The 19,976-nt window shown below is 56.7% G+C and overlaps 1 protein-coding gene across 1 annotated transcript in view; it reads right to left on the bottom strand.

Annotated features, from left to right (window-relative positions):
- PRRX2 (paired related homeobox 2) overlaps nucleotides 1–19,976 on the bottom strand; it is a 47,931-nt gene that overhangs the window by 26,652 nt on the left and 1,303 nt on the right. The gene's annotated exons all lie outside the window — the stretch shown is intronic.

Below are 19,976 nucleotides of genomic sequence, written 5' to 3'. Positions count from 1 at the left end.
CCCACCCATCTCCCCACCCTCAAGAGTCTGACTCAGGGCTGGGGCCTGGCCGTGAGTGTTCATTGAGCACTTCCAAGTAAAGCTATTGTGCAGCCGGGGTTGAGAACCACTCACTGACAATGCCAAAGGCATGGTCTTGGGGCATGGTCTTGGGGCATCAGACCAGCCTCATGGAGCCCCGGACCTAGGGCCACAGCCCACTTAGCCAAAATGAGCCTATTTCTCCAGCTGCGAAGTGGATTGTCCCACATGATAACTTGGGTGCCCAAGCACCACGGTGCCAGGTATAAGGTGGGAGGACGTGAAATGATGGAATCTGTCCTCACCCATGTGTGGACCAATCCCCACGTTCAGGGCCCTGAGCCAAGCACACCATCCTGGGCGATAAACACCATCACTCATTCCCCTTTTACGGATGGGGGTGGCCCAAGTCTCAGGAACAATGAGGACCTGCCCAAGGTCATCGGCTAGCTGGTAGGCAGAGTCAGGATTCAGACCAGAGTGGGCAGGCTTCTGGCTCTAGACATGAGTGCCCAGGGAGCCCAGAGAAGACAGGAAAGCTGAAAGAGGAGAGATTTGGAGGGGAGATGGGGGTGTGGCAAGGAGCACAGGAGTGTCTCCCTGTGCCAGGGGAACAGCCCCCCTAAGCCATAGGCCTCTTGGAAAGCAACAACGTGCATACTTCACCTCCTTCCTGTGAGACCCTCATTGTCCATAATGTCTGGGGAGTCTCAGCAGAGCAGCTACTTTCTGTGCCATTCTATGAATGAGAGAGGGGTGGGGGGAAGTATGCTAGACCCAAAGCCACTCGGGCAGACAGCGGTGCAGCACAGAACTGTGAACTAGACACTCCTTGTCCTACAAGACCCTACATGAAAAGCCCCCCCTGATGCCCAGAAGAACCCTTCGTGCATATGTCTGCTTCGGCCTCCTCAAGACTCGTTTCTAGGCTTGGGCTCCTGTCCTGAGTCTCCTAGGCTGTGAGCTCCCAGCTGCCTTTTCGGGCCCAGAGTGACTGGACAGAGGTAGACAGAGCAGCAGCAATGTGGGCCCTGGGAGCCACACATTTCTCCTTCAGAGTCCATTAGACCCTGTCCTGACACCGACAGAGCTTCTTGGAGAAAACAGGAGGTTGATATGCTATTGTAGTTGTTTGGGGAGCACGGAGGAAGGCACAGAGGGAGCGGCAGAGCAGGAGGTGTGCAGCTCACGGTCCGTGCCAACACATGGAGCCCGGGTGGAGGGTGGCTCTTCACATCAGGGGACCCTTCCAGCCCTCAAAACCCTCTCTCATCCACCCTTAGAGATGGTGCAAGGGGGATATGGTCATGACCTTGCTTTGCAAGAGGGGAAACAGGTCCAGAGAGTCGATGTGGCCTGCTCAGGCTTGGCCAGCTGGGATGTGAGCTAAAGGCTACCTGCCCTTAGCGCCTGGGCCATGTTACCCGTCTGCTTCCAAATCTCGAGTGACTATAATAAGAGTACCCTCCCCACCGGGTTGCTGTGCTGATTCCATGGACTCGGGTACGGTGGCCAAATGGGGCTGCAGCAACCAGGCTGCTGGTTCTCAACCTTGGCAAATCATTTCACTGCTCTGTGCCTCAGTCTCCCTGTCTGGGTAACACATCACTCATGGATTGTTGTGAGGATTCTGCAGGGTGATGTCTGGAAAGAAGTCAAGATAGGGAACCCACAGGTGTCACTATGGCTGACAAGCATAAGGTTGGCCTCCTGTACACCTCACCTGTCCGGAGGGGGTGGGCTGGACAGGCCAAGCTCCCTGCCAGCCAGAAGGCCCATCTTGGCCCCTTTCTTGCACAAAGCCTCCCTGAATGCCCAGCGTAGCCCATGTCTACAGGCTCCCAGGACTGAGGAAGCAACCTGCTCCCCACCAATCACATGCCCCCATCTCCCTCTGCAGGGGGCTGCGTGACGGGTGGCTGTCCCCCAGCCAGCATCAATCAAGAATGGAAAAAAGTTTGCAACAGGTTGGGCACATTTGCTTAATTCTACCCTAACTGGGACCTGGCCCCCACCTGGGCAGCTCTGATTTCATTAGCATTCTGCCGAGACCCTCCCCCTACCAGACCCACCAAGGCCCCCTGCTCACAAAATCAGGCCGCTGGAGTGCTTTCAGAGAGGGGGGGAGGGGACCTCCGGGGGGGAGGGGCCACTGATTGTGAAGACAAAGTCTGAGGCTCCCGAAGAGCAGGGATCCTTTGTGAGTGAGCAGACGCCAAGCCAGGGTGAGGCACCCTCTCAGATGTCCACCCTTCCCTGGCACAGCCCCGACAGCGAGCACCTTCTGATGTTTTGTGCCTCGAATGCCTCACTCTCCTCACCCTGGTCCTGAGCAAGACCCAGAGAAGAGCCAAAACGCCAGACCAGTCTGGATCCCAGACTCAGGACCTGACTCCGTTCCCAATGGAACCTCATCTGGTTTCCTGCTCACCCCCCCCCCCCCCCCCCCCGACAAACCTCTCGCCAGCCACACTCTGTCACTTTCTGTCTTCACACTTGCTGTTCCCTCTGGCTAGAACACTTTTCCACCCTTGCCTTGAAGCTCAACCCAGGCTTCACCTCTCACCTTAGGCACCGCTTCCAATAGGAACCCCACCACACAAAGGCTTGGGGGCCTGTCTGCCACCCCCAGCCACCTTACAGTCATCAATTAAACTCCCCTGGACCAGACCAGCCTGTTTCCCTCTATCCTTCTCCGGGGTTGTTTGTGTTGACAGTGGTGCCTGGCACAAGGTAGGTGCTCAATAAACACTGAATGAATGCATGAATGACTCACAGCCCCGCTCTGTTTAGCCCTTAGACCCACAAAACCTAAGGTCCAGGAGCCTTTTACTCTTTTTTTTTTTTTTAATTTTATTTATTTATTTATTCATGAGAGACACAAAGAGAGAGAGAGGCAGAGACACAGGCCCAGGGAGAAGCAGGCTCCATGCAGGAGCCTGATGCAGGACCCGATCCCAGGACTCCAGGATCATGCCCTGAGCCAAAGGCAGACATGAGCCACCCAGGGATCCCCTCTTCTTTCTTTTTTTAAAGATTTTATTTATTTATTCATGAGAGACACAGACACACAGGCAGGGGGATAAGCAGGTTCCCTGTGGGGAGCCTGATGTGGGACTCGATCCCAAGACCCTGGGATCACGCCCTGAGCTGAAGGCAGATGCTCAACCACTGAGCCACCCAAGCACCCTGGCCCAGGAGCTTTTTAAAGGCCCAGGAAAGTAGAAGACCCAAAATACATTTTTTTTTTATTGGTTCGAGAATACAATGTGGCAGGGTAATTAACAGATGGGTAATGACATGTTGGCCACACATGATGGCATGGCAGCTGGACAACCGAAATCCACCACCACTCTTGGCTGTGGATAAAGTATATTTGCCACGGAGGGTTTTTAAAGGGAGGGGGATGGGGACACTGCTCCTGGAAGGGGATCCTGTGCCCAGCAAGACCCTAGCACGTCCAGCTCCCAGGCAAGGGCAGTGACCGACCTCTGCTGAAGCTACCTCCATAGCTTCCCGCCACCAGCCTTCAGCCCAGGATGCAGACCGCTCAGGTTCTTCGGGAGCTGGACAGACCCACAGGGCCAAACAGACACACTTAGCCCCAGGAACAGTGGGGTGTGGGGCCTTGGTGACACAACTGCCTGCTGCTGGTGGAAGGGGATAAGACGGCAGAAGGGTGGTCCCAGTGCCAGCTGCCCAGGCCAGCTGGACGGATGTTGGTTGCTCTGAGGGCCAAGGTTGAGACAGAGGCCCTGGAGTGAGCCCAGGCTCCTCCATCCACAAGGTAGGTGACCTTGGGAAAGTTACTTGACCTCTCTGAGCCTTGGCTGCCTCGTCTATAAAGCGGGCATATAAAAGTCCCCCTGTGAGTGTTAGGTGAGATACTATGTGGAAAGCATGCAAAGCAGGCCCCAGTGCCACTTGGGGAACTCTTCCTTATAAATGTAAGCTCTGTTATACCAGACAGTGACCCTTTGGAGAGTAGCCTCCCTCTCCGTCCCGGTCCATGGGGTTCAGGTGCAGGGCAAGACCCTGGGTGAGGAATATTGGCTGCTCCCTTATTTCAGCCCTGGATCCCGTAGTGCCTGAAGTCCCGCCCTGGATTTTTTTAGTTAAGCACTTCACTATCTTACTTATCTTGCTCAAGCCACTGGGGGCCGTTTTCCTCTCCATTGTAGGTGACAGTGCTGACAAGCACACAGCTGGAGCCTCTCCTACATCCGGACCTCCGTCCTTACCCTGGCAGAACTAGAGCCATGTGCTCCCGATGGGGGCCACCCCCTCCCCCCAAGTACAGCACCAGAGGGCCCCACCTCTGGAACTCTGTCTCCTCTGCCCCCAGCCTTGCCCCTGCCCTGTGTGCTGCGTGTCGTGGGCCCCTGTCCCATGCATCTGGGGTGTGGCTCTTTGCAGCCTGTTCAGAGGGGCTCTCGTCAGCCACAGCGCAGCACCATGGGGAGAGCAAGGATGAGAGGGCTCCGGGGTCCCACTCCACCTCTGCCAGGTGCTGGCTGTGCAACCTGGGAATGGCAGCTCCTGTCTCTGAGCCCGAGAGGGGCCCCCGTGCATCAAAACTTGGTGGAATTTACCGGCACTGCAATTCATCACCTGTCTGGGTCATTACCAGCCAATTCCCTACCTCCCGTTATCCGGAAGCTCCTAAAGGCTGATGGGTGGTTTCCGCCTGGTGCCTGCATTTGGTTCAGGGCTCAAGAAATATCTGTTGAGTAGGGGAACCTCTACTTCTCACCTGTAAAATGGGAATGTTGGTAGGTGTCTGTAAAGATTGTCAGGGAGAGACTGTGCCCCGGGCTTAGGCCCAAGTGGGAGCCTCCTCAGGGGGATGATCTGTCATGGTACGAAGGGGGGTGCCACAGGGGTCCCTGTGGACAGTGACTTCACCCACAGAAGTGGTGATAATGGGGAGTGGCAGGGACAGGCAGGTGGAGGGGGGAATGCAGGTAATGGGCTGAGGTCTTCACTGCGGGCTGGAAGCTCTCACCCTCCCCCTGCCCCCGGGCTGCTCCTGACCTGACCTGCTGTGCAGGCCCAGGCTCCTGGTGGTGCCGTGTCCACGGCTGGGTAGCACTGCGGACGGCCGAGCAGTCCCCCTGGGTGGACACGGCCCCTGCTGAGAGCGGGGTGGACACTTTGCTTGCGCCCCCTCCCCTCCACCCTGCCCCGAAGTGCCAGCAGACAGTGGGGATAAACAAGCCCATTCACCTGCCCAGTCCCTAGAGGGGCTCAGGGTGGAGGGAGAGTTGTCCCCTTAATACGGAGCTGATTTGGGCTGGGACAGTTTCTGTCTCTTGCTGGGGAGAGGAGGGACCCTAGGGATCAGCAGCTGCCAGGGGTGAGGCAGGGACCCTAGGGACCCACATGGGCAGTGATGAGGCAGCAGCTGGCCATGTGCCAGTAACATTCACCAAGTGCTTCCTCCTTCTGCGTCCTCACGACCCACTTGTCATTACCCTTCCTTTGCAGATGAAGAAACTGATGTGGGACTTAGGTGCCCTAAGGGAGCCACTTGGGCCTGGTCTGACTCACCAGCCCCACTCTGGACCTCCTCTCCCTGGGGCCCTCTAGACACACAAGGCCACCAGGACCCAGCCCTTGGCTATGAACTCCTCAGAACTGCTGCCTCCCTCACGGGGGCCAGGCCTCCTCCTCCTCCTCGACCCGCCTGTACCAGGGGAAGGTAGAGATGAAAACCTGTTGCGCAGAGGACCCCAGTTTGAAGAAAGCAGCGAACATTCACCATGATCTGCGGAGCCCAAGAAGCTGCTAGGGAGCTCTCCAGAACCCCGAGGTTCTACTGTGGGGGCTCTGGGCTGGCCCCTGGGTGCCAAAGGAGATACACCCCACCCCTGGCCTCTTTGGAATAGGGCTTGCTCGGCTTTTCCCCCTCCTCTCTGCCTGGGACTCCCTCCCATGCCGTCTGCCCTGTCCACGGACCCACTATTCACTTAGATTTCCATCTGGTTCTGGTTTTTGAGAGATGGAGGCGGGGAGGGTTTCGGGAGAAGCTGAGAGCCTGGCACCGGTAGAGGTAAACCTGATACCTTAACTTATTTTCTTGGCGCCCCAAGCTCTGTGCATTTCCCTCTGCCATCTGCCTCTACAAACCCAGGGCTGCTTGATCAACATGGAATCTGCTTCGGATGGCCGCTTGGACTTTGGGGTCATGGGCAGAGAAAGAAGCCAGCATCAAGAGCAGCTTTCCCATGAGTGCAAACACCATGTCGAAACCAGCTCTGCTGGAGCCTGGGGATCAGTTGAGTATGCATATGTGTGTGTGTGTGTGTGTGTGTGTGTGTGTGTGTGCGCGCGCGTGCACACGCGCACGCATACACACACGTGTTCTGGCTATGTGGCAAGAACCCATCTGTAATCCCTGAGGGAGCATATCTGAATATCTCAGCCTTTCTCCCCGAGCCACCATCTTATCCGCAGACCTTCTAGAAGTTGCAATTAATCTCTAATTTGAATTTTTAACCTCAAATGCCACATTATAAAAATAGTTGTGTTGTGTTTTATAGGCAGTATTTGTCATGAAATTATACATGGTTACAATTTGTGCGGTGGAAAATAAAGCAAGATGCTCATTCTGCATGGGAGTAGCAGTCTGTACCAGCCAGGCTGGGGCAGCAGCAAATCAATGCTGTCCTTCCAGGGGACCCTAGGTCACCAGGCAGGGTCATTTGTGTGTGTGTGTGTGTGTGTGTGTGTGGTGGTGGTGGTGGGGGTGCCCAGTGCTAGATAATCTGTCCTCTCTTTGGAAAGCATAGTTAGGTACCAGCAAAGGCCACTAGAGCTAGTTCCTGGGACCCAGAGCTCTGGTCCTAATCTCAGCTCCTTTTCCTGCGGGGCCTTAGGAAACCTCACCCTCCTTGGTTTTTCCACCTGTGAGAGGGCTTGGAGGTGCTAAGCTGTGCATCTGCCTCCTACTCCCAAGCATCAGAGAGAGTAAAAGAGAAAACAGATTGGCCAGGTGGGCATAGCACCGAGCCCCTGTCTGCCTCGTTTCATCAACTCCTCTGAACAACCCATGCCCTGGGTGCTATCATGACACCCATTTTGCAGATGCAGGACTTGAGGCCAAGGAAATAAGACACTTTCCCAAGATCATCAGAAATCGGGGTGAGGTTGGTGCCAGAATCCCACAGCCATGCCAGGCCCTATCAGCAGCATGTCCTGCCCCTGAGGAGACGGGGGGCTCACTGGAACTCTCTGGGGCCAGCCCTCTGTTTCTATACCAGGGTCACCATCGAGCTACACAGGGGACCAGGGAGGCTGCCCCTGTTCCAGGCTCCCAGCCCACCTGCCTGGGTCAAGCTGGAGCCTCTGCTCCAGCACCATGGCACCCCTTGCCCATCCCTTCCTAAGCAAGCCTGGAGAGGCTGGGTGAGGCTTGAGTGAGGCTCTGGGCCAGCCAGGCTGGGGAACATGCCAAGGACAAGGGCCTCAGACCTGGCACCCCCATGTTCTCAATACACAGTCTATCTTTCAGAGCCTCAGCCTCCGTGTCTGGAGAACAGGGCCAGAAGACTACCGACCTCCTAGAGGATCTGGGAGGAATGAATGAGATGAACCACGGAGGGTTTAGCACATACTAGCTGCACAATAAAAGGTTCTGACTTTTGGGATTTCAGTGATGATGATGCTGAAGGTGAACACACCCACACGTCAGCCAGCTCCACTGCCCTGACTCAGCCACAAGCATCCCACGTTCCCTCCATCCCTCTCGGGATGCAGGATTTGTAGTCAGATGGCCTGGGGCAGCCTTCCTCGCCTAGTTTGCAGGTCTGCTAAGGAAGCTTCCATCTCAGGGTCATTGTGTCCCCTGTGGCACGAAGCCCTAGTGTTGGATCCATCTGGCAGATGGCAGGTTAGTGAGCCCCATGCTGGTAATAGGACCTGTCCCGTCTCTGGTTCTGAACAGCTCCTGGAGCCTCTCCTCCCCAACTTGGGATCTCGGATCTCAGGGCCACTGGACCCAGGGCAGCCAGCTGGGGCTTGTGATCAGCTCCTTTGGAGAAAGGGGCACCCTGGAGGCTCTGGGTAGCCAGGACTCCTGCTATTCCCAAGTTAGCCACTCATTTCCCACAAAACAGGGAATACTGGCTCACCGAGGCAGCTACCGGGAAGGCCTAGATGCTCTGCACACTCCAGACACCCACAGACAAGTAGAAAGTGCTCCCACAGCTCTTAATACAACAATGACAAGTCTTAGACCAGGCCTTGCTCACTGGATCACTCCCACGGTGCTCCTTCCTCCGCTCCTGGAACAGCCAATCTCTTTCTCACCTCTGAACCTCTGTATCTGCTCTTCCGGCCACCTGAAGCACCCTTCCCAACCTCTTCTTTTGGTCAACTCCACTCACCCTTTAGGTCCCATCTGAAATTCGGCTTCCTCCAGGAAGCCTTCCCTGAACTTCCAGACCACGTAGGGGGTCTGATTCTCTGTTCTCATAGCAGCCGGGGCGTCTCCTTCATGGCAGGGACCACACTTCCCTTGATCCCTACCGGGATCCCAGTATCCAGCCCACACCTGCCATGGAGTAGGTGCTCAGCAAATATTTGTGGCAGGAAGGAAGGAGGGAAGCATTTGTAGGATGCCTCCCTCATTCTTCCTCCCCTGAGAGAAATCAGGCCCTTGAAAAGGCCGCTGTCTCGAGAGCACTGCTCAGCCCAGACCTGAGTTCACCACAACAGCAACAGTTGCCTGAAACAATGACCTCGCTTTCAGCCACGTTAGATCTTCGCCTTTCCTTTATTCCTTCCCGGTGAAACCAGAGCAGTCCTTCTTGTCTCCAACAATTTCCCGCTTCAAGCCCTGACACTCTCCCCGCCTGGGGTTGTCGTGGCAGGGCAGCTGGCTCTGCAGGAGAGGCTGGCCTTCCAATTAAAACACGATGTCTCTTGGAAACACGAGATTCCCAAAGGCTAGGGTCCCTCCCTGTTCCCCCCCCCACCCCACCCCCAGCCCCAGCCCAGCCCAGCCCCAGTCTCTCCATCACAGCACAGCCCAGGGTCCTCCTGCCTGACTGCTATGGGGCAGGCTCTGCACCAAGGTGTCCCTGGAAAAGCAGTGCCTTCCTCAGGGCACTGCAGAGGTTTCCAGGTAGGAGATGGGAAGAACAGTCCCTTCCTGGCAGGGCCTGGGCTGCTTCCAACAAGAGATGGCTGCAGCTCCTTGGTTACCTGGGGTCCCAGCATGGAGTGGCCAGCCTTGTCCCTAGACTCTGGGGATCACTGCACGTGTCCTCTGTGGCTTTGGGCAGTCACTTTGCCCTTCTGAGTCTCAGTTTCCTTTTCTGTGAGATGCCAAGCTGGAAGCCAGGCAGATGTGAAAGGCTGGACAGAACCACAGGTAGCATGCTCCAGTCCCTGGTGAGGGAGCAGGCTTCGCCTGTCCCCTGGGGTTTTCCCAGCACGATGTCTCAAAACACACATGTGCCCTGAATGAATGGGCTAATTAATGAATCCCATCCAGTGTTCTTGGAACTCCAAAGCAAGGTGTCTCTTGGAAGGGGCCTGGGGAGGTATGGAGTTTAGAAGTCTCTCGGGGGAAGGCAAAAGGCCTGTTCTCTGTAGCTTTACCACAAGGGGAAACAGGGGACACAGTGCCAAGTTGTCTTTTCTCCCACTGTTGGGATGTTTTTCTGGACGGCCCTTCCCTGGTGTGGGAGGCAGCCTTTTCTCTTCTGGGTCTGGGGCCAGAGGATGGTGCTCAAGGTCCCGGAGAGGCAGCAAGGTCTCCCGGCCCCCATCTGGGAAGACGTGGCATCTAGAGGCCTCTCTGGCTTCCAAGCCCATGGGGCAAGTGGTGGGGCTGGGAGGGGATGCGGGGCCTCAGGGAGGGCAGGCTCAGCCTGTGCTCGGGGATGAGCTGGTCCTCCGCCATCAGCTGCAGGGAGGGGACTGCAGCAGGATGCCCAAGGTGCTGGGCATTGTGCCTTTCACTCTGCATCGCAGGGTCTTGAAAAGGAGGTAGACTTCTTGGGGCACCTGGGTGGCTCACTGGTTGAGCATCTGCCTTTGGCTCAGGTCATGATCCCGGGGTCCTGGGATCGAGTCCTGCATCAGGCTCCTTGCAGGGAGCCTGCTTCTCCCTCTGCCTGTGTCTCTGCCTTTTTTTCCGTGTCTCTCAAGAATAAATAAATAAAATCTTAATAAATAAATAAAACAAACAAGCAAACCTCGCTTCTCCACCCACCATGTAACTTGGGCAAGTTACTCAACTTCTCTTAGCCTCTGTTTCTCCAACTGTCATCATAACTGGAGATGCCCTTGCTAAGCATCACTCCAGCATCCACTTGCACTCTGCTTCAGCCTCTCCCCAAATCTGTAAAGCCACCCCGCACGGAGGCACGGTCTTCTCCTCACTCACTGGCCAACAAGGCGCTGAGAGAGAGGAAGAAACCTGCCTGGGCGACACGGCTGGTGTAGAGGACTGCAGTGCCCTGTCTCCATGCAAACAGACCCTCGGATGACTCCTTGTCATCAGCAAGAAGAGAATGGGATGGGAGGAGGGGGTCCCCAGCTTCCATTGGGTAGGGGGTGGCCAGGAGGCCCCGGAGGGCCGGGGGCGAGGTGCCGGGCTCTTCCCCGGGGCCCACACCCACCCTGGGAGGGGGCGGCCAGAACCCAGGCCCCCTGCCGCCCCGCTAGCTGGACCGGCTGCCTGTGGCCCCATCTTGAGAGCATTAGGGGCTGCTGTTAACAGATGTTTTCTGTTACGTGTTATTTGTTAGTCTAATGAAAGGAGGTGCACTGGCTTTCAAGACCTCGGGTTCTGCGGGGGTTTATACGGGAGGCGGCCCTCCCCGGGCGGTGGAGGAGAGGCCCGGGCCCTGCCAGGCACGCCCGGCGGCTCCCGCTTTGATTCGGCGGGTTGCAGCCATCCGCGTGGTAATTCCAGCTCTGGTTAAATGTCACTTTTAATAACGCCATCTCTGGTGTGGAAACGTCTGCGCCCACGGCAAGACGGGGGGATGGATGGGGAGGGGGAGCGGGTGGCGTACAGTACCTGGGGCCAGAGCAGGGGCTATCCCTGGGCCCCCCCCCCCCCCCCCCCCCCCCGCCAGAGAGCAGCAGGTGGGCAGGGGACCTTCACAGGGATGGAGTGGCGGGGAGCCCAGCTCAGCAGAGGCTTCTGACCCCCCACCCCGTGCCCCCCTGCTGACAGCTGGAGGGAGTCAGGATGCCTGAGAGGGAGACCGAAGCCTTCCCCTGTGGCCACATCCCCGCCCCCCTCCAACCCCGAGAGCCGCCTTGGGCTGGTGGTATTCAGTAGGTGCTCAAAGAATGCTGTGGATGGTCCACAGCAATGGCTTTCTCCTAGCCTGAGGTCAGGTCTCTGGGGACGCCCGGCAGCTCCCTGCCCTCCTGGACACTGGACCCTTTCAGGTGCTTCCTTGGCTTCCCACGGAGGCTCCACCTGGCCTCTCCACCCCCCACGAGTACCATCTTCCACTCAAGCCAAGGAAGGTGGTAGAGGAGCAGAGTTGGTAGAAAGGGCCTTTGAGAGTGCAGAGATGCTCACCCTGCAATGCCCAGAAAGGACCTGGTAAATGCAGATGCCCCAGCCCAGGCCCCATGGAGTGTCATTCCATGGGTTGCAGCAGAGCCTAAGAACATGCATCTCAAATAAATAAATAAATATTTAAATATTCAAATAAAATTAATTTAAAAAGAACATGCATTTCAACCAGCTGCCAGAGTGATTTGAATGCAGTGATTTCTGGGACCACCAGAAATTGTTGACAAACAGATGGTCCAAACCCCCTGAGACCAGCGAGAGGCCATGGCTGGGGCCCCACCTACTGCCTCCTGGGCAGCCATCTCACAGAGGTGACACACCTTCACCTGGTCAGGCTCCAGCAACCCAGGTGCTGGCTCAGCTCTGGGGTGGAAGAGGCCTCTGTGGAAGCCTCCAGGTCTCCCTGCCTTTTCACTGCCCCGCACCAAGGACCTTCCCTAGCGCCCACAGTATGCCCAGCGGCCCCTGTCCACCTCTTGGCCGCCAGGCCCGCGCTTCTCTAGAACTCCGTGCACCCACTGTCCCTCAAACCCGAAGGTCCCAGCAGCCCCTTCCTTTTTTTTTTTTTTTTTTTTCCAGCAGCCCCTTCCATGACAGAAAAGCAGAATGGATCACAGGAGGGACCAAAAATAATGCAGAGCCTGCTTCATCTTTTAGGATGCAATAAAAGATATCACCGGCTGTAAAGTACCCCATGTGGACGGCACCTGTCATCGCAGTGGCCCCTCGGAGCCAGGCTGGGGCCAGGCAGCTTCCCAGATGTGGAAGGGACACAGAGCAAGGGGCACTGAGAGCATCAGAGTGGTTTAGTGACCTCGTGGTCAGGACATCTTGTGGTGCCCTGACTCCTGGGCTCTGGCCAGGGTGGGCCCTGCCCCCGCTGCCACCAGCAGGCCCACGTTCCCAGGGAGGCCATGGACTCTTCTGGGCAGCAGCCCCTGGGTGAGGAGCACCTTGCCACATGCCCCTGGCTCCACGTGCCCCTGCTTAGCCCCGGGAGCATCCTGACTGCTCAGCTTGGGAGCTGGACGCATAACTTTCCTCCCTGTCTAAACAGGAAGCTCCCAGGGTGCTCTCCTACTCACCACCTCACAAAAGGCACTTAACCCTTGGCCTGTTCCAGAGCCTTATGGCTGCTCACTGCTCACTGGCCGCCTGCAGCCGCCCTACCCACTAAGAGCCTGGACTTGGTCATGTGGGCCAGACTGGAGCTCTCACAAGGAGGTGTGAGTGTGTGGGTTTGGGTTTGAGTGTGAGTGTGTGCAGGTGCATGTGAGTGTGTGTTGATGAAGGGGTGTGTGTATGCAAGTGACTAGGTTTGTATGTGAATGTGTGAGTGGGGTTCTGTGTGTGAGTGGAGTTGGGGGGGGTGAAAGGGTTTGTGTGTGTGCATGTGTGCTAGTTTGTGTGTGGGTGAGTGAGTTGTGTGTACGTGAGAGGGCATGTGTGATTGGGATGTGTGAGTTGTGAGCAGGTTTGAATGTGAGTGTGATTGTGTGTGTGAGAGAATAGGTTTGTGTGACTGGGAGGTGAGCGTGTGCATGAGTGTGTGTGCATGAGGGTGCATCTCTGGTTGTGTGTCTGGGAAAACGAGTCTGCCATGTGGTTCCCAAATGCCAGCCCATGTAGGTCTTCACTGACTACCTCAAAATGAGAAAAATAGGGGCAATTTGTGACTTTTTAAAGCTAGATAAGGTCAGTTTTGGGGATCAGTCTTTCCCCTGAGATGCTGCAGGTTTTTCTCTTGGATAAAAGGACCGGAGGCAGCAGGACGGTGGTTGTTGTGAGTACATGGCTTTTCTGGGCAACTTCGTGCTAGTCCCTCTCAGCCCCTGGAAACCTCAAATCTTAAAGTCTAGGCAGGCGGCAGGACCTCAAGGCCTGACACATAGTTAGTACTCAGGAAAGGATAATGGAGTGAGTGAGTGAGCAAGGGGCCTGGGCTAGCCTGGGAAGTAGTGAGTGAGTGAGCAAGGGAGCTGGGCTAGCCTGGGAAGGAGTGAGTGAGTGAGTGAGTGAGTGAGCAAGGGGGCTGGGCCAGCCTGGGAAGGAGTGAGTGAGTGAGTGAGTGAGTGAGCAAGGGGGCTGGGCCAGCCTGGGAAGGAGTGAGTGAGTGAGTGAGTGAGCAAGGGAGCTGGGCTAGCCTGGGAAGGAGTGAGTGAGTGAGTGAGCGAGTGAGCAAGCAAGGGGGCTGGGCCAGCCTGGGAAGGAGTAAGTGAGTGAGCAAGGGGGCTGGGCTAGCCTGGGAAGGATTGAGTGAGTGAGTGAGTGAGTGAGCAAGGGGGCTGGGCTAGCCTGGGAAGGGAGCCATCCTATAGATGTTCCTCAGGGTCAGGGACCTTCCACTGCTCTCCTGGGTCCAGGAGACTGGAGACAGGCCTGCGTAAGTGAGGCAGGTCATTCTAGATGTTTGTGGGTGGGAGGGGTAGAGGACCCCCCACTTACTTCCCACCTTCCCAAACCCAAGCTGGGCAGCCCCCAACACTGCCAGGCCTGACCATCTCCCACAGGCCTGTGACCCAAGGGACCCCTCCACTGAGTGCAGCCCACACCTGCCCAGGGGTGGGGGGCATCCCCGGCCAGACCACCCAGCATCCCAGGGGCTCTAGGGATGGCTTCCAGTAGTGGCAGAGAACAGGGGCCGGAGCAGGACAGACCGGGGCTGGAACCCTACATTCACAGGAAGATGTGACCTTGGCAAGTGGTTTGTTTCCCCACCCGCATAAAACGGGGATGATAAAAGGACCCACTTCCACGGTGGGATGACAACAGGGGTGAGGCAAGTGGCGCCCTGAGTGGCGCACAGTGAGCACTCGGCGAACATGCCTGTGAGGGCCGCTGGCCACTCTCACGTCACTGGCACGTCCCTCTCAACTCCCACAGCCTCCAACCCCACCACAGCTCCTGGCCAGGTCCCAACGCTGACGTGCCATTTGTAGGATGTGTTCAGGGGACCCACCGGCTCCCCCTTAAGTCACCCCCAAGACTCACTTCCACCTAGGGCCAGGCACTGTTTTGCCTCGTCCATTTGACCTCACATTCCTGCTCAGGACAAGCCACCACAACCCCTCCTTCTTGTCTTTACCTATTTAGAAACCCTGAACATGGCACAACTGACCCAATGGCCCCACTGTGTGCAGCCCTCAAGACCTATCCCCTCCTGCCTCTTTGCCCCCTTTAGTTCCCCAAACAAATCCCACGCCTCCCTTCCTAGCGGGGAGACCTTGGGCAGGTTGCTTTGCCTCTCTGGGCCTCCAAAAAATAGGGATGGCAAATCACTAGCCCCGCCTGATGCACAGGGTTGCTGTGAACATCTCAATGAACTATAACGGAGCCCCTTTACTGAGCACCTGCTGCGTGCCATCTCCCACGCGAGGGCTCAGCTCGCTTATAACAGAGACATCGCTGTCCGTGGTCCCATCTCATGGATACCAACGCTGAGCCTCGGGATGCTTTCTGGGCCTCGCGTGCACCGTGCAAACCGGCATTATCGCTACGGCTCCAAAGCTACTTTTCCAGAGTCTTCTGGGAGGGAACACCTCCAGCCCTGTTGAACTTCTGCCCATGGGGCAGGGCCCTCGTGGGGCACTAGCTGGTCCAAGGTTCCTGTGCCACACCCTCAAGCTCCACGCAGATGATCTACTAGAGGCATGAGACCACCCTGGAGCTGAGAACAATGCACCAAAGCAAGAACCCACCCTGCTGACAAAAAGCCAGAGAAGCAGCCCTCCCACCAGCCACCCTGGTAGGCCCAGCAGCTCTCAAACTGAATTTCCCTGGGCTCTCAGCTCCTGGGCCTGGCTCCTCAGCCTCTCACTCAACCTCCTCCTCTCTTCCTGCGCAGGGCATGTGCCAAGGGCTGCCCTCTCTAGGCCCTGCCAGGACCCAGACCCCGGGGACTCCACGTTCCCAGGGGGCATTCTCCCAGCCTGGATCAAATCACAATGAAGGACAGGAGGGGGCCTCTCTGAACATCTGTGTCCTGCCTCCCATTGTTCAGGTGGCAACTGAGCCCAGAGAAGGGATGTGACATGCTCAAGGTCACACACGGAGGGGGCAGCAAGAGCCAGGGCCCACAGCAGATGGCTCTGCCCCCCAGCCCCCCAGAAATGGAGGCAGGGAAAGCAAGGGGAAGAGGGAAGAAAGGCTCGCTCTGGGCTCGCTCTGAAGAGGCACAGCTCTGGCGAAACCCTTCTGTCTGCCCTGCACCAGCCCAGCTCCTGTCCGGGTCACTGGCTTCCGCCCCACGGGCTGCGCTGCCACCTATCACAGCAAGCTGGGGAGGGAGGCGGCTGAGTCCTGAGGTCAGCTGCGGAGAACAGTGCGACAGGTCCTCAAAAAAACTAAACATAGAATTACTGCATGACCCAGCAGTTCCACTTCTGGGTATAAACCCCAGGGAAGAGAAAGCAGGGGTTTGAAGAGGTATTTGCACGCCCACATTCACAGCAGCATTAGTCACAACTGCCAGAAGGTGGAAACACCCAAATGTCCATTGGCAGATGAATTACAGTCGAAACATGGCACACATGCGTATGCACACATGCACACACACACGCACACATGCTCCCTGGAATATTACTCAGCCTTCAAAAGGAAGGAGCTTCTCACACCTGCTGCCACGTGGAGGAACCTGGAAGATGTCACGCCGAGTGAAATCAGCCAGACACCAAAGGACAAATGTTGTGAGCTTCCCCTTACACGAGGTCCCTAGAGTCGTTGGCTTCATAAGGACAGAGAGGAGAGCGCTGGGTGCTGCGTGGAGGGAGGGGGATGCAGAGTCAGGGCTTCACGGGTACAGAACTCTACTCTGGCAAGATGAAAAAGTCCTGGAGACAGACGGTACTGAGGGTTGCACAATAGCGTGAAGGTGCTTTGTGCCCCTGAACGATGCACTTAAAAATGGTGAAAGTGGGAAATCTTCCATTGGGCATATTTTAGAATAAACATTTTAGAACCTGAAGGCAAGTCTGCCGATCCTAGAACTCAATGGTCCCTTCGAGTCCTCTACTCAGACACTGGGCCCTTCTCGCCCATCACTGGCAAGGGGAAGGGGCAGGTCCACACCTCAAACCAGGTTCACCCTCGGCTTCCTGTCCCTGCATTAGCAGATGTGTCTGGAGGAGCAGCTCCGAGAAGGGTTCCCCAGCCTCCCCTGCCCAGGGGCTCCAGCCTGTGCCTCAGCTTCCGAGCACCAGGCTGCCCTGACCCTCTGGGAAGTGTATCGCTTGGTCCTGAGGTCTCTGAAACAGGTACCAGCCCTGCAAAGGCTAGGGGGTGGGGTGCTCCCAGGCCGGGGGGCCTCTCCTGCCTGGCTCCAGGGGCTTTGTTTATTTTCCCAGTGTGTCCGCATCCCTGTTTCCGCCCTGCCCACAGGAGGGAATGCTTTAAAGAAAATCTCAGTTATTAATGTGGTTTCTTTTGTTGTAAGTCACTGCAAAGGCAGCAAACGAGGGTTTATTTTCCTAACGTGCTTGGCATAGCTCAGCGCCCGGCGCAGACTTCAGCGTTTGATTTGGGAGGAACGTGAGACCCCGGTTTGCTCTGAGTCACCAGCGGAGCCACAGCCTCCAGGCCAGTTCCGGGGGCGCCTGCTCTGGGAAAATCATTGGCAAGAATGGGCTACATCTACTGGTGGCTTTGTGAAAATAAAAGAGAAAAAAATATTTTAAAAAACATTTTTTGAGCCTTGCTATCCTGGCATATTTGAAAATGTATCAGTTTTCTAACTCATGAGTTTCCCCATTAGCCCCTAATTTTTAATAAGGGTCCCTTCTCATCTCTCTTTGGTGTCCATTACTTTCTTTGGACCCAGGAACAGCTCCAGAAGCCACAGGAAAACCCACTTCTGAGCATGTCCAAATCTTCAGCGAGGCGCCAGCACACCTGGCAGGCCCAGGACTAGGGGACAAGGTCACAGCCCAGGACCTGTGCCTGCTGGCTTGGGGTCCAGAGTCCCGGCACTCTGAGGTTTAGTTGCCCCATTAGGGAAGGGGTCCAGTGACACAGGCTGGGCCCACCGAGAGGTTCCTTCTCTCCCACTTTGGAGACTTCAAGACTCGGGAATCCACACTGAGTGGCAGTGGGAGTGGGTACCTGGCAGAGACAGAAGGATATGGAAAGAGAGCAGGGCAGCTGGCCTCTGCCGTCTCTCTGCAGGCCCAGACCCAGACAGTGGGGCCGACGGATTCTCGAAGGCCAGGGCGGCCACACAGTGCCCCCGCCTCTGCCGCCCCGCCTGCCTCTCCAGGGGAACTCTGCCTGGCAGCGGGCACCCCTGGAACGCGCCCAGTTGGCCTTGGGGAGATGCTTGACTCTATATAAAACATTTGGATTTCATGGACTAGTGATTTGCTTTCAATCTAAGGAATGAGTATAGGGTTACCTCCTTTTAATTTTGCCAAGTAAGGACATTAAAATAAAACAATCTCTAGTTATGATCCCTGGTTCATAAAAGGAAGGGCGTTTTAACACCAAAAGCCAGGAAGAAGGATATAATCCCAAACACACAGAATCCTTTAAACTGAAACATGCAGCTTCCCCAAGAACTCTCCATATTGTCCCGTCTGCTTCACTTTTCAGAAGCCTTGGAGAAAATCCCCCTGTGGGCCAGAAGCATTGAGCTGGATGGACTGCACATCTCCAGGTGGCGCTGGGCGGGGGTTCCAAGGTAGGAGGCAGCCCTAGGTGCCCTGGGTGAGCTTGGCCCAACTCTGCCTGCAGCCCCTCTGTCTCTCCCAGATGAGGGGAAGGAGATGCCCACCTCTGGGGCGGATCAATGCTGCTCTCATCCAGTCCCACCTGACCCCACACCCAAGGCCTTCTCAGTTCTCAGTTGCCTGCGTGCCCTGGGGGGGATGCGGAAACCTCACCTCAGGAAAGCCCCACCAGGGCTCCTGTTGAGGGTGGCTGGGCCCCAGGGGGCTGCTGGGGAGGCCCACTACCCACAGAGCTGCTTGGGGGCTGCCAGTGGCCCGGTCCAGGCGCTGTGTCCCCAGTTGACACAAGCTGTTTTGGAACTCCCCAGAAAAACCCTGAATTTGGAAACCTTCTACACTGTGTCCAAGAGAAGCAATGCCTTCCACTGTCTTTCCCCACGGCTGGGGGCCAGGGTGGAAAAAGGCACCCAGCCCCTGGCCAGGACTGAGTACAGAAAGCCTGTGCCTCCTTCCCTCCTCCCCCCTATCACTCCTGCATGCCTCTCTTCTCTCCTCTCCTTCCTTTTCTCCCCCGGTTCTTTGCTTCACCTTCAGTTTGCTCCTCCTTCGCTCCCTACTCCCAAGGGGGCCCCCCAATTGTCAGGGAAAAACCAGAGACCTCTCCTCTACCCTTAGGGGAAGCTGGCTCAGAGCCAGCCCCTCCTCTCAGGAACAAACTCAGGCTGACAGAGCACCTCTCCTCCTGCACCAGGAGGCACGCCACCTGACCCCCATCCACTCTTCCACTTCCACTTTTCCATCAGGGAACTCCAACTCCTAGGACTGGGTCTGCCCACTTCGTGCTCACCCTGGAGGGTGCAGAGAGATCCCAGTCCGCTGTGGCTGCTGGGCAGTGGGCACCACTGGGAGGGGGCCAGGCAGCACTGGATGAAGCTGGCACCAGCTGGGTGCTCTTTGGGGCGCAGCTGTGTGTCAGACATGCCTCACGTATGCACGTGCTCCTGGACAAGGTTTCAAATGAGGCTGAAGTTACCTCAGTTTTCCCCTGCATCTTCTCTCATCTGCAAAGCAGGGCATGCAGCCAGCTGGGGCTTTCAGCTGAGACCTGGAGGCTGGTGCTGGAAGTGGGGGTCCCCGGGAGCAGGTGGGAAGGCCACTAGAGTCAACTGGGTGACTTTTTTAGGGGCCCAGAGCCTCTGGTGGCAGGCCAGCCTACTCTCCAGAGCTAAGGCCGGAGCTGTGGTCTCAGCTACCCCACCTCCTCTGCAGGCTGTAGGGGAGCTGTGGGGACTCAGGGCTCTCCTCTGCCCCCATGAAACTGTCTAGGGAAGGGAACCTCCGCCTTATCTTTATCTTCTCCTGCTCTAGCTTCCCCTCCCCCTCCTCACCAAGGGCTCTGGCCCCTGTGATCCAGTGTGACTTTCTGGAAAAAAAAAAAAAAAAAAAGCCACTTGGGTGGGTTGTTTGTTTTTAAAGCCCTTTCCTTTCCTGATGACCTTTCACCTCGGCAGAGGAGAGAGGCCTAGCTGACTCCTTGAGGTTGGGCCATTCCACCTAGGAAGCTGCTAGGGGGGCAACCTGGGTCTGGGGGGGGGGGGGGGCAGGCATCGCCACTCTAGCCGAGGAACCCATCGTAAGACCTAGCAGTCGCTGGAGTGGGATCGGAGGAGCCGGGCCGAGCTCGAAACCCAGCTGCGTGCCTCGGCTGCTCTGCCCCTCGGAAGCCTCGGTTTCCCCAGCGGCGACGC

The sequence above is a fragment of the Canis aureus genome, chromosome 16 (genome assembly GCF_053574225.1).
Source record: "Canis aureus isolate CA01 chromosome 16, VMU_Caureus_v.1.0, whole genome shotgun sequence".
NCBI lineage: Eukaryota > Metazoa > Chordata > Mammalia > Carnivora > Canidae > Canis > Canis aureus.
Note: the sequence above shows the minus strand (reverse complement) of the source record. Positions and strands in the feature narration are given on the sequence as shown.